Genomic DNA, 15,288 nt, shown 5'->3' with positions numbered 1-15,288 from the left:
CTCTATCCTGGATGTGGATTGATCTGATATTCACCAAAGCACATGTTTCTGTTTTGTGCTTAGATCTTCTACTAATTTCTTTCACTAAGTATACTAAGGATTGATCTGATATTCCTTTTTAGGAGAAATGAAGTTTTTTTTTAATTTAGTTTGATCCAACTGATCATTTTAAGTGGATGCTATATTACTTACAGGATGAAATTAAAGAATTCATATGCTGGACTGGATCACCTGGAATTGTAAGGTTAAGGTGATGTACTTTAATCCGCTAATCAAGTGTAAAACATGATGTATTATTTCCTGATTTACTCAATCCGTGTAGTTATGCCCATCTGTGCTTAGATTGCTTGTTTACTTGTAAGTGTCAGTACTTATCAAACTAGATGAAACACAAGTTGCTGCTTTGATAGTTATTTGCTGGTTATGATCAGTTGCAACTTGTGGAGCTGTTCCAGGTCATGCTACAACATAACTGGATGTGAAAAGTGATTTTTTAGATAAATCTGAGCCTCTACCTTCAAGCATTCATGAATGTGAACCAATATACCAAGGTGAAGAGCACGTACTTGGCACCACAAATATGGTGTATGAAAATCAAGAGCCAGTGTATGAGGGGGAGGTGGTTCTTGCTGAGCAGGCTGACAAGACTGGGGAAAGCAGCCCTTCCGTGGATGACAAGGCCACAGAACATCAATGTGAGATTTTTTTTTTGTTATTGACTTTTGTACATGCGTGAATCTCTTTGTACAATGCAAGAATTACTATATTTGACTTCACACTTAAATTGATTTATTTTTAGGGGAGCTGATTGATAATTTTCTGCAGAACACTGCTAACCAGCTGACTTTCTATGGGTATATTTCTAATAATCTATGGTTTAAATACATGTTCTCAATTGTATTCTCATTTATCACATTGTCAAATTTCATTGTCGCGGTCTCTTCTGTTTACAAGAGGGACTTAACGAAAGTGAGCTTTGTGTCTTCTTCCGTAGTTTGAGTACTTGAACTGGAGTTGTCTTTATTTCTTATGTATATTTATTCTGCAGTACAACGAAAGTCTATATCTCCTAGCAACTGATCAAGGTTTTATAAGCCAAACTGATTTGGTATGGCAAAGGTTGGTATAGCAATAACTTTCTTGAACTTCGACTACTTGATGGTTTTTCTGTCATTGTGTATTGGACTGTCGGCTTAGCATGTACTTGAATGACCAATATATGCCTTACTGTGATTTTGAATGTGCTCAACGTGCTGAATCATCATAGATGTGCACTCCTGAGTCACTTTGCATGTGTTATCTAAATTCTAACGCTACCACATTGGCCCGTCTGTTTGACAGTTCCAGGTTTCAGGCTTCCAGCCATTTTCTATTCAGTCATATAACTGATCTAGGTTCATTTATCTCTTTCCAAAACAACAATATTCACAACTGAAGGATTCAGAACTAGAATAGTCTAAGCACTCTTGGACTAATTTACTAGTATAACGGCTTCACATAGAGACAATATGTGTTTTTTTCCTCATTTAGTTGATATTTCTTACAACTTTATGCAAAACCAGGTAACAGTTCCCGCATTGGCTTCAGTTTACAATGAAAAGGCTCTTAAAAGCCAGTTTGATACCAGTATTTACCTTCAGGTATGTGTCCATTTGGTTAGTTGTCTTGCCCTGGCATTCTATTCTAAGCTATCTTGCTAATGCTTTTATGATCTGTGTGAAGCTAATGATCACGGTTTTTATCTCATCTTTTCAGAACTTGTTTCTGTATGGTTATGGTGCGATATTTAACTTTCTTGGGCTTGTGATCACTGCCATCATCCAAGGTAATTATTGAGAATGCATGTCTACTTGAAAGCAACGTGCTTATTGCATAGTCGTTTTAAAATGTTCTATTGAGTTGAGCAAAGTTGTCAATTACTCAAGGCTATATAAATACTATTTTTTTTAGATATCATGTCGATTGCCATACAAATTGAGCCCTGATATTTGTTATATATCGTGTGAAAGGTCTATATTTTGATAGTAATGCTTGTTCATGTGAGATTGAACGGTCTAGTTTTTTTGGCAAAGTAGTCCTACAGTCCGAGTCCTGGAATTGACCCAATTTTATATATGGTTAAGTATTCATACATAAACTTCGATTCTTGTGTAGTTACAGCCTGCAGCTACTATTTTTCCAAAGCACTTGGATTTCAACAAGCTAATTTACAAAACAGACCCCACTTGATAATGCTAACATGGCAGTCTGAAATATTTTTCTTCAGTAAGAATTGCATTCAGTTAATGCGACATGGAAGAATTGTCCATATTGTGAATGGATGTTGCACTAAGTTTCCTTGTGCATGCTAATTTGTGATCTAGTGTTGTATCCTGATGACTGAAGGCAGTGAGACGAATCTTACTTGACCAATGAGTCTATGTCTAAGGAATATTTTGTGATCTAGTATTGCTATGTGTCAATTAGGATGGCCAGCTTCATAGTAAAACTATGTATCTATGCATCTAGATATATACTATGTCTGAAACAGAGGGAGTAGCACTATTGCCATGTTTGTAATACTAATTTGTAGTCCTTAAGAAAAGGGTCACTCTTCTTTTTATTGCCCAACTGCCACAGTTTAGCTCATCAATCATCATTGCATGTAAAATGTCTTTTTATTCAAGTAATTGAGAGGAAACCTGAGCTAGCTAAGCTAGAGACACTTGATTGTGGGAAGCCTTATGATGTATTTGTTGGGTGGGCCATTTCAGTTTATTGTGTCTAACTGTCTATGTATAAGATGTTGTTGACTAAGTAACTGATTTACTTATATTTATGTTTCTTCATATGTTCTTGCTTTACTTATTCTGATTCTGACTCTAAAGCCTATTGTATGGAGAACAACGTGAATTGTAAATTTAATTTTTTTGGCGGAAAAATGATTTGTAGGGGCGGTTGGTACTGTAGCCGCCCCTACAAATCGATTTGTAGGGGCGGCTGGTGTTTCCAGACCGCCCCTATAAATCGATTTGTAGGGGCGGCTACAGTACCAACCGCCCCTACAAATCGATTTGTAGGAGCGGCTGGTAACACCAGCCGTCTCTACAAATCGATTTGTAGGGACGGTCTGGGAACCGCCCCTACAAATGCATGATTTGTAGAGACGGTATGGTAGGGGCGGCTGGCTGAACCGCCCCTACAAATGCACTGTAGCCGCCCCTGGAAATCATATTTGACGTAGTGAAATGCAAAAAGTGGGCCACACACCAGAATAGGCAGATAGCATATCGGTGAATAGTTTGTGAGATTATGAGCACCAGACAGTCTGATGGTAGCAATATTATGCACAGCAAACAATCCACACCTCAACGTTGGAACAAGAAAATCACACATAGGTAAACCCCCGGTGGGTTTGCATGCATTGGACCATCTTGTGTCGGTTGAATTATACAATACGAACCGTCAGGTGTGAGCGACCAGATTGTCTGATGCTTGCAGATTCACCAGGAATACCTTCATCCACACGCTCGTTCCGTAGGGACTTTGTCGGGCCAAGTGCACTTCAGGTTGCTATCAAATTGTACGTCCCACACTCCCACTGCAACGCATGAGCATGTTTGCAAGTTTATTATAAAATGTAAACTAAAGTGTCCCAAAAGCTACGTCTAAATAACTAATAACCATAAATTGTACTATATATGTTGCTACATTACCCGAATCTGCCAGTATCGTTATTGCAAATCACAATAGTGACATGGATGTCCATATACATGCACCGATATATATTCGCTCCTGGCTCCTATGGATGAACGCACACAACCTGCCTAAATTATAAACACCTCTAAAAGACTGAACCAATGCAAAACAGATCTCACAGGCGTCTCATTAGATTGTCAATGGGCACGTCGCATATCACTAAAAGAATAGTGTCCAGGAAAATCATAGAGCTGAATGTCTCAATCCTTCCGGAGCACAACTAATATGTTGAAGTTCTAATAAGATGACCCACCCCTCGTGACGCTGCTGCACGCTAGCTGACTGTGTCCCAGAGCGTGTGGCCACCATATCTCCAAGGACATGCTCCTGTTTGCTATTCAGCTCCACCGTGATCAATGGTTTGTCTGCCAGCCGGCTCGGCACAACCACAACCACACATATTTGACGTTTGCATGCAGATTGGCAAAGTATAGGCGGCACCTCGTGCCCTAATAATAAGGCAAGAGTTGTATCTGTGTCATAGGCCTAGTTATTCAGACCGGACCGGACCGGTTGGACCGCTAAAAGACCGAACCAGAGCTTAGACCGGTCCGATTCACTTAAAAAACCATCTATGCAATTGAACCGCTAAAAACCGGTTAAACCGGCCAGTTTTTTACGGAACCGGCGAACCAGGCGGTTCCATGCGAACCGGCCGGCCGAGTCGACGCTGGTAGTCAGCGTGTGTCACTGCGCCTGCTCCTGATTGGTCCCCGGGTGACGGGCGCATGCGCCTGCGCCTGCCACAGTGCCACTGCTGTGGGTACGTCCCGCTGCGGCCCCCGCCTGGTTGTTACTGCCGCAGGTGTTCACGCATCACGCTTTGGAGAGGATGTGTGTCCCGTTTGAATTTTGGTGGCTGTGGCGTCACCAAATTAAATATATAATACATATATTAAATAATATGTATAATATATAAATTTCAAATTTTCATATCTTTTTCATACTAGCTCCAAATTAGACAAATAATATATCTATTTTGATTACCACAACGAGCTCTTTGCAATGGTGCACTTATATTTAGCATTTGAGATTGTTCTGCATTTGTGATTTATGAATATTTCAATTACTATTCTATTTATTCTGTTTTGAATTATCACAATGAGATTATTCTCACACTTGATGTTTTGAATTAATTTGCATGTATGAATCTTATGGTTGAACAATTAATTTGTGTTGTTTACCATCTATAAATTATTAATTATATCATATATATATATATATATATATATATATATATATATATATATATATACACACACACACACACACATCGGTTCATTATATTTCTGGCCGGTTTGATTCAACGGTCCAAAACAATTGAACCGGCGGTTCAACCGGTTCTAAACGGTTGGACCAGTGAACCAGTGAACCGACAGCCTCGCCGGTTCGATCTCCGGTCCGGTCCTAATAACTTGGGTCATAGGAATTCCCTATGATGTTTGGGTACAGCTTGTTGATATGAACGTACTGGCATGGGACACATGGATGTGGAACGAGTACGAGCTGCAGAAAATGGTCTTGGTTAGGTCTTTGTCTCGTTGTTCAGGAGTCCGGACGGTGCACCAGGCACATGAAACAAGCCACCATTTCTTAGGCTGTGTTTAGTTGGGTGAAATTTGGGAATTGGGCTACTGTAGCACTTTCATTTTTATTTGGCAATTAGTATTCAATCATGGACTAATTAGGCTCAAAACGTTCGTCTCGCGATTTCCAACCAAACTGTGTAATTAGTTTTTTTCGTCTACATTTAATGCTCCATACACGTATCGCAAGATTCGATGTGATGGCTACTGTAGCACTTTTTAGGAAAACTTTTTGGAACTAAACCAGGCTTACATGTTTATGCCCATCTCAAGCTATGTGCGTAGTTCCACATCCCTATCCTGGTGCGTGGAGCAGTGGACCCTGCATGCAGTGGCTGAGCTGGGAGCATCCACTGTGATGGGGATCTGCTGACACCTCACACATCAGCAATTGTGACCTACTCCTTCTGTCCCCATGTTAGAGTCGTCGTAGCTGTGCTTCTAGCTGTCCCCATTCAAAGCATTATGCATGCATCTAGGGGAGCTTCCATCCAAATTCAAGGAATCTTGCATGTACCTGAGCGAAGGCTAAAACGACTCTAAAATAGGGACAAAGGGAGTATATATGTTCTCCTGATACATCTCATTCCGAAGCTAATGAGGATAAAATATGTAATACATGTGCCATCCTTGGGATTGCAGTAGTTATATAATCTACTATACCAAAGAAGTGAACATGTCATCGTAGCACTTCTATTGTTTCATTATTTTGAGATAAAATAAAGTGGGACAGCAGAGATAAACAAATTATTGTTTCTGACGATTTCTCACATACTGAAATTAATTATTGTTATCAGACAATGTGCGTGAGAAAGACTGAGAGTGAGAGATCCTTCGCAACATGATCCTATGGCCGGTCAAAGCAGACCAATGTAGTTGGTAAACGATAGTATAAACTTGCTACAGTACATGTATTGTACATATGCCATCCTTATTTGAGAAACATTCGAGGACGCGTGTGTTGTCATCATTTTGATGAGGGAGGGCAACGAGAAAAGCAGTTTATGCAAGACAGATTCATGGTCGGCTCATGCATAGCAGCTATTTCTTACATGTTTATGCCCCTGTTCCGAGCTCTATGTTTGTACCACATTCCTATTTTTGCATGTTGAACATGACACTGAGCATCCACCATGACCGGGAGCTGCTGTGGCCTCAATAGTGGTGAAATACATTCCCCTGATACCTCCCATTCCCAAGCTAATGACGTGCATATGCTCATGCGTGTAGTTTTGCAGGGGGAAATATACGCAATAGACAACTAGGGAGTGAAGGACGACCACTCACGCAATTTCAAGAGACATGGAACGTCTCAAAGTAACTCAACTAAGCCCACGTTCATTCTAGTGGTAGTTACAGGAAAGCAAATATATAAGTGAGCTTGTCATTGTACTCCTCACTTTCTTTTAGATCAATGTGCAACAACCGACATAAATAAATTATTGTATCAGACAATAATTTGTCTGTGAAGGTGAGGTGTCGATCGGAACATGAAACACTTGCAGCTGCACTGAAAATTATAGAAAAGTGTATAAAAGTGTACCTCAGAAACGTCAAATTTATAATGGTATGAATCTAATTAGGCCATAAATCAATAGCCCCTTTCTATTTTGATGTTCACCACCCCTGTGGAATACTTTTTTTTTTTTTTTTTTTTGCTAATGAGCCTCCCCGGCTCATGCTTCATTAAGAGGAGATTAGAGTTTTGTTATATGACTCGTACCATTCAGACTCCCCTAGGATTATGATTGTTGCACCGCAGAGAAGTCGAATCGTATGCACGACCATGAAACGGCATTTTACTTTGTACAATTACACGGTCCGGCTTTTGCAACCAAAACATAAATAAAGCTATCCTAGTTGAGCCCAACGGTGAGGGCGCCTTCCCCGGCACCCTCGAGGCCTCGACGATGACCAGTGAGCAGCTCCCGTGATGCCTCCTGCACGTCCTACTACGAGATCGAGCTAGCGCCGGCACTGTCCCTTGGCCAAAAGATAGGTTTACAGGAACGTCAGTAAACTTCGACGTCTCTTGGAGACAAATAATCGACACACTTTCCTGCCGAGAACGAGCTCTTTAACAACATTGCGACACGCTTGCCTGTTAAGCCGACCCAGGCACGTTACAATCAAGAACATGCTTCGTACTCCTTAAACAGCACACTGCATCTACAGTGCCGGCAAACTGTTCTTTGCTGAGTGTTTTCTATCGGGCACTCGATAAAGACTTTGCCGAAAGCTAAAACCGACGCTCGACGAAAAAAAATAACGTGACGGAGTGGAGGTGGTCACGACGCGTTTGCCAAGTGTCAAATATCAGACACTCGGCAAACCTTCCTCCTTTGCCGAGTGTCAAAGTTCAGGCACTCGGCAAAGCTTCCTCCTTTGCCGTGTGTCAAAGTTCAAGCACTCGGCAAAGCTTCTTCCTTTGCCGTGTGTCAAATTTCAGGCACTCGACAAACCTTCGTCCTTTGCCGAGTGTCGAATACCAGACACTCGGCAAACACGTCCCAGAATGCATAGAATTTTAGCTTCTTTGCCGAGTGTCATAGCACAGACACTCGGCAAAAGGCCTCTTTGCCGAATGTAACACTCGGCAAAGTGACCATATACACTACCGGAGGCGGATTCTTTGCCGAGTGCCCGGCAAAGGCCGATATACACTCGGCAAATGGTTTGCCGAGTGTTACACTCGATAAAGGACGCTCGGTAAACAGTTGATCGGCAAAGACCTCTTTGCCGAGTGTACTTTATCGGGCACTCGACAAAGCCTTTGCCAAGTGTTAATCTGACACTTGGCAAAGAAAAATCGCCGTGACGGCGGCTTTGCCAAGTGTCAAGGTCAAGCACTCGGCAAAGGTCGTCTCTTTGCCGAGCGCCGTTGACTCAAAAACTCGGCAAAGGTGGCCACTTTGCCGAGTGCCACCGGCAAGACACTCGGCAAACAGGCGACCTTTGCCGAGTGCCTGGCCCGTGGCACTCGGCAAATCTGTGATCTTTGCTGAGTGCAATGGCCTGTGCACTCGGCAAAGCATGTTCCCAGGTCATCACTTTGCCGAGTGTCATGGCCATTGCACTCGGCAAAGTAACTGAAAACAGTCTTTTTTATTTATTTTTTACATTCCATCCAAACAAACAGAAGATATATATAACCAACAGCACATATATATCATCAACAACACAGATATCCAACACCACATATATATCACAAACGTCACATGTCTCATAATATATCATAAATAAGTTCACAAGTAATCCAAGTGCTCCATCATTTTCAACCACAATTGCAAATAGAAGTACCATTAACAACCACAAGTATCATCACCTAGCTTTCTCATCCCATCGTCCACCATCTTTGTTCAATCACCTGCAATTAAAAAGAGTAAACCAATATGCACAGATAAACAAGAAGTGCTTAGAAAGAGATGCAAAATAAACAAAACGTAATTACAAAATAACATAGTATTACATGTATTAGAAATAATCTTCATGATTGGGATTAGCTGGATCATAAGTCTCATCATCACTATCAATCATGTCGAAATAATCAACACTATCCGAATGAGCAATGTTGTCATTGTCATTGTCTAAATGTAATCGCTCAAGCATTTGTAAGTCCTTCACATTTTGCACCTCATCTACAGCGTCCTCTTCAATAACCGTTTCATTATCTACTTCCATTTCGATCGCTTCAGTTAAGTCTATCTCAAACCTCCCTTCTAGTCCCTCTTCTTGAAAGAACTCTTTGTCATATGTGTTTGGGTCTAAGTTGTAATCTTCATTGTTTGGGACAGGCACTTTATCGTGTGGCGATACCCTGTGCACAATATCCCAACCCTTAAGATGACTTTTAGTTTGACACGCATATGGGAGATAATAAACTTGTGTGGCCTATTGGGCCACAATATAGACATCGTCTCCTAGTAAGATGGAATCCTGTCGAATTTCGACTAGCCCAAGATTAGAATATGTCCGTCTCGTTACTTTAGGATCAAACCAATGACATTTGAATATGACAGGATTAAAAGGTTTGGAACCATGAAACTTAAGTTCGTATATTTCTTCAATTCTTCTATAATACTCGACCTCATCAACGTCGAGCGTAAAAACTCTGGAACTTGTGGTTCTTCGATTGGGCCGACTCTGCTCGTAGCTTGTTATGCGAAAGCGATATCCATTCACGTCATAACCGGAAAATGACCTGACCCTATAGGCAAAGCCATCGGCAACCTGTCTCAACTCGGCACGCATAGACGCATCCCTCTGGCCCTACAAGCTCAAGCAGGATACATCGTTATATTATTCGCATGTACGAGTAACTTGGAATGTCAAAGTACGAGCTAAATTGGACGGTACCTTTCGTTTGAACCAAGAAATGAAATCGGGCATTCCATTTCCCGTACCCTGTCTAAGAAGGGTATCTACCTGCTGTAGGGTAGGATCCCTTGATTGACGCCAGAATTCATGAAGAAATTCCCTATACCAACAAGAAACAAGGGGGTTAGATGCAGAATAGTGACGATGTATTTAACAAGTTCGTTGCGAACTTACTGCATGTACAGCGCCACTTCATCAAGGTTGGTCAACACATATAGCATGATATGGCGCCACTCTTCATGATTCAAGGTCTTGGGGGTCGATGCACTTGCGCTTTCGAGTTGCCTTCGGAAAAGGCTGAGGTTCGATTCATTTTCGTCAGCATTGTAATGAGGGGGTGGATTATGCACGCTAGGGAGGTTGTCACCATAGTATGTTGTTGTGAAGTTCGCCACCTCCTCCAGAATGTATGCCTCTGCAATGGAAGCCTTGATTTTGCATTTATTTCTACATTTCTTTCGAAGAACCTTTAGACATCTCTCGATTGGATAGCACCAACGGCCCTGCACGAGCCCCCCCATTCGTGCCTCATACGGGAGATGCAAAATCAAATGCTGCATCGGATTGAAGAAGCCAGGTGGAAAGTTCTCCAACTTATAGAGCAACATAGGTGCCATTCTTTCCAAGTCAGCAATCATGGTTTGAGATAACTCCTTGGTACAAAGCTAGTAAAAGAAATAGCTCAACTCTGCCAGCACTAGCCAAACATGGTCAGGGACATAGCCTCAAACCATCGCCAGAAGAAGCCACTCAATCCATATGTGGTAGTCATGACTCTTCATCCCTAAGACTCGCATAGTAGATAAGTTCACTCCCCTCAGATTAGCTACATACCCATCAGGGAACATTAACGTCTAGATCCATTCTAGTACTTCCCTCCTTTGGGGCTTGCTCAAGACAAAATCGGCCTTAGGCCTTCTCCATGTCTTGCCGTGACTAGGAGGCTTCATATGTTGGTTTGGTCTATCGCATAACATTGCCAGATCCACTCTAGCCTTAACGTTGTCCTTTGACTTATCAGGAATGTCCATGATTGTTGCCCAAAGTGCCTCGGCGACATTCTTTTTAGTGTGCATTACATCATTGTTGTGTGGAAGGAGAAGGTCATCAAAATAGGAGAGCCGAGTCAAGCCCAACTTATGAGTCCACATATGTTGCTCTCCATATCACATAAAACCACCTTCTGGATTGACCATGAGACCATCTATCTGTTCATGAACCGCGGCACCAGTCATTATCGGTGGTGCAGGGTCTGTCACTATGACACCTTTCGTAAAGTTCTTGATGTCTCGTCTAAATGCATGGTCAAGAGGGAGGAATTGCCGATGTTTGTCGAACAACGAATACTTGCCACCCTTCTGCAACCAAATTAACCTCAGACCTTCCTTGCATACTGGGCATGGGAACTTCCCATGAACACACCAGGCGCAGAATATCCCATATGCCAGGAAGTCATGCAGGGACTAGTGGTACCAAACATGCATTTTGAAGTTTTTCTTTGTAGCTCGGTTGTATGTCCATACCCCTTCCTCCCAAGCATGGACCAATTCATCAATCACAGGCTCCATGAACACACCCATATTATTCCCCGGGTGTCCAGGAATTATCAATGACAAGAATACGTTCTGTGGTTGAAAGCATACGCCGGGGGGGGGGGGAGATTGAGGGGGATAACGAACACGGGCCAACATGTGTATGGGGCAGCCATCATTCCATAAGGATTGAACCCATCTGTTGCTAGTGCAACACGTACATTACGAGCCTCTTTAGCTTTCTCATGATGAATGCCATCAAAGTGGGTCTATGCTTCACCATCGGATGCATGTACCATCCTGTCAGGATTGTATCGTTTGTCATTTTTATGTCATGTCATCTGTTTTGTGGATTCCTCGGTCATGTATAGCTGTTGGATCCTCGGTATGAACAGAAGGTGCCATAGGATTGTCACAGGAATGTCAAGCTGCATCTTCTGGCCATCACCAGAATCTACCTCCAGGAACCTAGAGGATTTACACTTTGAACAGTACTTTGCTTCCACGTATTCTTTCCTAAATAGGACGCACCCCTTCGGGCAAGAATGTATCTGCTCATATGGCATCTTAAGTGCACGAAGGAGTTTTTGTGACTCGTGCATGCTCTTTGACAGAAGGTGACCCTCTGGAAGCAGGCTGCCAATAACTATCAACATACCATCAAAGGCGTCTCGACTCAGGCTATACTGGGACTTTAACGCCATTATGCGTCCAATGGCATCCAGTTGAGAAACCTTTGTCTGGGCGTGAAGGGGTTTCTGTGCCGCGGCAAACATGTCGTAGACCTTTGCGGTTGCCTCTGGCTCCTCCTTCGTACGTTCTTCAGTGAACTGTGTCTCATGATAGTCATTTAACATGTCTGCTACCCCCGACATCAGCATCATAATCCTCGACACATGGTCTCACCACCTCCTCTCTCATACGATCGGTTTCACCATGGTAGACCCACCGGGTATAGTCTACCATAAATCCATTCTTCCAAAGATGTTCCCCCATGACCTTCTTCGTTTATCTTTTCCTGTTTGCACATTTGCTGCAGGGACAACAAATTTTACTTGCTCCTTTAGCAGCCACGCCAAATGCCCATTCCAAGAAAGCATCGATCGTGTTGATCCATTCATTGGTGACCTGACCCTGACTTGCGCGGCCCGTGTACATCCACTCATGGTCCTCCATCCTCTAACATATATAGCGCCGAGTAATATAAACAGCAATTGCATCTACACGACGTTCCTACTATTTAATAGGTGAGGATAGGTCCTAATCCCACGTGTGGATCCGTAGATGAGGTTAGTTTCCATGGTCTACTCCTATCCAAGACAGAATTTCGGCAGCACCTCCTCGCTGTTCTCCAAATACACATCCTGCTAGGGAGAGTGTGTATCTGGAGAACAATAGGGAGATGATGCCGAAACTCTATCTCGGATCGAAGCAGACCATGGAAACTAACCCCATCTACGCTTCCGTGAGCTGTCCAAAAAACGTGGACAATTCAAAACAAATACGGTTTTAGATATGAAAATATCTATATATTTCCAACCGTATCTCTTTCGAACAGGAGACGCCTAACTGGGTTACGTGATCTACGACCATGATACGGAAAGAGGTGTTATACCTAGGGTGGTGGTGGAGTTAGGCTAGCGGGGCCGTGGCGGGTCGGTGCAGTGGTGAGGCGACGCGGTGCAGGCAGACCCACAGCGGTGAGGAAGGCGATCGGGGTCGCCGAGGTACTCTGGCTCTGCTCCGACAGACTCTTCTCTGCAAAAAAAGAAACATAAAACTATCAATACAAAATTTCGGCAGCACCTCCCCTGCACGGTGAGGTTTTCAAAACCGGTAAGAAAACCAACGACACAATGGCCAACATGCACATATATATGAACGGCACGATGGCCGACATGCACAAGATTATATCCAACCACATATATATAACAATGTCACAACTAGTCCTATGACTACTACCACTGCTACTCTACCACCACTACTACTACAACTACTAGTAATACTACAACGAAGACGACGGTAGGGCATACCTAGTGGGCATCGTAGGGCGGCGGTGGTGAAGGGGCGCCTCCTCCTCCTCCTCCCTCCTCCTCCTCTTCCTCCTCCTCCTCCTTCCTCCTTCCTCCTTCTTCCTCCTCCTCCGCTTTCTCCTTCTTCCTCCATCTTCCTCCTCTCCTCCTCTCATCCACCTCTCTTTCTCCTCCAACGGCGGCGTTGGCGCGGGCGCGGGCGCGGGCAGCGGTGCTATCGAGGGCGCGGGCGTGTGTGTGTGCGGTGTGTGTGGGCCAGCTGGGCCGGGAGGTTAAATCCCCATTTTGCCGAGTGCCCCCGATCTGGCACTCAGCAAAGTTTTTTTAAATTTTTTTAATTCTTTGCCGAGTGCCACCTGGCCTGGCACTCGACAAAGAGTTTTTTTTAAAAAAAATCTTTGCCGAGTGCTCCCGGACTGGCGCTCGGCAAAGAGGGGTTTTTAATTTTTTTTAAAATTCTTTGCCTAGTGCCATACGTCCTGGCACTCGGCAAAGCGGTGATGTGCCGAGTGTCACTTTATGACACTCGACAAACCATTTTTTTCACTTTTGACCTTCAAACTTTTTCTGCAGTTCTCATACAATACCTGGTACTCCATGTTCCAATGTGGCACATTTCTCGGACTTTTTCTATATTTCTTTAATTTATTTCATTTAATTGAATTTTCTTAGATAATTCAAATTATAACTGCTAGTCATTCGAATAATGAAAAAAATGAATGGAAAAATAATATTCATGTTATTTAGTATAGTGTGAGGCCGTAATCAGGACCAGACCACCAATTTCGAACAACTTGTTCATGAAACATGACCACGAACTTGCGGTCGAGTTGTTTTTAAATTCTATAAAAAACAAACAAAGTCCAAAAATCATGAAACTTGTCAAGATGTCATGATATCATATGTGGAGGCTGTGATAAAAGTTTGAGAAGGTTTCGCACAAGTTGTCATGTACGATGCTTACCACATTGTCGGTCTCTTCACGAAATTATGAAACTTCTTTGGAGATTCTTCGGTTTACAAGCATCGTACGTGACAACTTGCGCGAAACCTTCTCAAATTTTTATCATAGGCTCCACATATGATATCATGACATCTTGACAAGTTTCATGATTTTTGGACTTCGTTTGCTTTTTATAGAATTTAAAAACAACTCGACCGCGAGTTCGTGGTCATGTTTCGTGAACAAGATGTTCGAAATTGATGGTCTGGTCCTGGATACGGCCTCACATTATACTAAAAAACATGAATATCATTTTTCCATTCATTTTTTTATTATTCGAATGACTAGTAGTTATAATTTGAATTATCCAAGAAAATTCAATTAAATAAAATAAATTAAAGAAATATAAAAAAAGTCCAAGAAATGTGGCACATTAGAACATGGAGCAAGTATTGTATGAGGACTGCAAAAAAAGTTGAAGGTCAAAAGTAAAAAAAATATGGTTTGCCGAGTGTCATATAATGACACTCGGCAAATAACTGTTTTACCGAGTGTCAAAAAAAATAACACTCGGCAAATCACCACTTTACCGATTGTCAGAAGAAGACACTCGGCAAGGGGTTAACGGCGGCGACCCTTTGCCGAGTGTCAGGAGAATAACACTCGGCAAAGACAGTTTTGCCGAGTGTTATTGTTTGCCAAGTGCTCGGCACTCGTCAAACCACCTCTTTGCCGAGTGTTAGTTTTTTGCCGAGTGCTTTATCTCTGACACTCGGTAAACAACCTCTTTGCCGAGTACCGGATAAAAAGCACTTGGCAAAGTGTGGGACACTCGGCAAAGAAGCCATCTCCGGTAGTGATATTTCTTGTTTTTATGGTTCGGTCACGTATAACGTACGCCACTCAAATAAACATTATAGGCATCACACATAGTTCACAATAAGCATCACAGGCAGTTTATATAGATATATCGACAACAAATAAATGCAAATAAACTTCAGAATCACAAGTAGGTTCATTCACAACCACAAATAGTCACAAGTAGTCACAGGTAATCCACAAATGCAAATGCAAATAAA

The 15,288-nt window shown here is 42.6% G+C and overlaps 1 long non-coding RNA gene across 1 annotated transcript; it reads left to right on the top strand.

The window, feature by feature from the left end:
• The first annotated feature begins 333 nt into the window (after positions 1 to 333).
• On the top strand, positions 334 to 1,121 carry LOC136537907 (uncharacterized). Its single transcript, XR_010779153.1, has 3 exons — positions 334 to 695; positions 800 to 854; positions 1,049 to 1,121. It is a non-coding gene; the product is annotated as an uncharacterized lncRNA (long non-coding RNA).
• Positions 1,122 to 15,288: the final 14,167 nt, after the last annotated feature.

The sequence above is a fragment of the Miscanthus floridulus genome, chromosome 2, assembly GCF_019320115.1.
Source record: "Miscanthus floridulus cultivar M001 chromosome 2, ASM1932011v1, whole genome shotgun sequence".
Taxonomy (NCBI): Eukaryota; Viridiplantae; Streptophyta; class Magnoliopsida; order Poales; family Poaceae; genus Miscanthus; species Miscanthus floridulus.
The sequence above is the reverse complement of the archived record's forward strand: the minus strand, read 5'-3'. Positions and strand labels throughout refer to the sequence as shown.